Source organism: Mirounga angustirostris, unplaced genomic scaffold (assembly GCF_029215605.1).
Source record: "Mirounga angustirostris isolate CCGP_5_RB_7025 unplaced genomic scaffold, mMirAng1.0.hap1 SCAF_11, whole genome shotgun sequence".
Taxonomy (NCBI): Eukaryota; Metazoa; Chordata; class Mammalia; order Carnivora; family Phocidae; genus Mirounga; species Mirounga angustirostris.
Genome location: NW_026991719.1, coordinates 84555163 through 84556700, shown reverse-complemented (window position 1 = coordinate 84556700; position 1538 = coordinate 84555163). Strand labels below are relative to the sequence as shown.

The following is a 1538-nucleotide window of genomic DNA, read 5'->3' as shown; positions in this document are numbered from 1 at the left end:
AAAGGAAAAGAAAACCACAATGTGGGAATCCAAATGCTCTTTTTAACACAGCCTAGAGGCTAAGTGAATGTCAGCAGGGCGACATCCAGAATTCAAGAAAGGTAATTGGTTGCTTGGTTTACATCTCCTCTGAATTATGACAAGAGTTCTTTTTTTTCTATGACAAGAGTTCTTAATGACAGCTTTACATCAAGCTTCTCCTAAGTGTGGGAGCCTTTTGGGGCCCAAAAGCCATAGAAAAACATATATTATCCAAGAAGGATGGCTTCCATATTAAGACAAGTCTTGCCACCCAAGGTGAGAAAATGGCTAAAAAATAATAATTTTAAGTTTCAGAATTGGTCAATGTTATTCAACTGGAAATATGAATTATACTGCTCCTTGACTAAGGAGTTAAACTACTAAAGGAACAAAGATGACCTTGAAATAGTATTTAAGCTTAAACCTTTTTTTTTTTTTTTTGGTGTAGGGGAAAGTGTGAACACAGTCCCCCACTACCACAAATTATGCAGTCGAGTTTCCCACATTTGGGGAAATCGCAGGGGTCAGCACATCCGGAGTGCAATGGATAAGACTCGCCCTGGGAAAACCACCTTCGTGATCATGGTATCTCCCCTGCCAGATAAGTATAAGCTTAAACCATTTTAATCCTAAATGTGGTGATAGAAGCTACATTTTAGTTCTGGAAATCAGTTACTGATTGTCTGGGCCAGGTAGCAAAGCTTCATAGCTTAGACAGATACTATGGGAATTAACAACTGTTCCATGAGCTTTTGACTACAGCTGAGATGTTTGGGGCAGTGAAACAATTTTACAGAGCACAGGGCCACCGTGGTCTGATACGTCACTGCATTTGCGCTGGTTCTTAATTTATTCCTAGTATTTAGCTCTATAATTGGTCATTGGAAGTACTCAAGGTGGGGAGAAATGGAAAGAACATTGGTCACTTTCTCCTTCATTTCTGCCTAGACCAGTGGGTGGCAATGACCCGAGCAAGTGTACTATTTCACAGATTCAAAGTTCCCTTGACTGGGCTGCTCCAAGTTTCAGCCTGGGGCACAGAGAATTAATAAACCTATTTGATTCTTACGATCAGCTACATCTTCCAGCCACCCAGCCTTTATAGTATTTAGGTGTTATTTCAATCTCCACCTCCCAACTTTGTTTTATTTCTCAATTGGTTTAAACTCAGGCAGGGAAGAGGTGTGCTGTGGGGTTTATTAGGCCTCATAAAGACCCCCAACACTTTCCTCACTCATTTCTCTGTTTCTTATCATAGTGTCCTCCAACCCTCCCTCTACACTGCTGCTAGAATAATCTTCTGAACACACATCTGACCTTGTCACTACTTTCTTGAAAATATTAAAATGGCTTCACTGATTTATCTTAGGCTCAAGAAAACATATAGTAAGTGAATGAGAATCATGTTGTTATGGGAATAAAGTTGAATGTATCTTCTTTTTTTTAATGTATTTTCATTTTATTCAAAAAAGTTAGCTATTTATAAAATTTAGGACCTTATGAATAATTGTATTAGT

General features: G+C 38.7%; 1 non-coding gene across 1 annotated transcript; it reads right to left on the bottom strand.

Moving 5' to 3' along the window:
* Positions 1-466: 466 nt before the first annotated feature.
* On the bottom strand, positions 467-630 carry LOC123851784 (U1 spliceosomal RNA). The gene has a single exon (XR_006792711.1). It is a non-coding gene; the product is annotated as a U1 spliceosomal RNA (small nuclear RNA).
* Positions 631-1538: the final 908 nt, after the last annotated feature.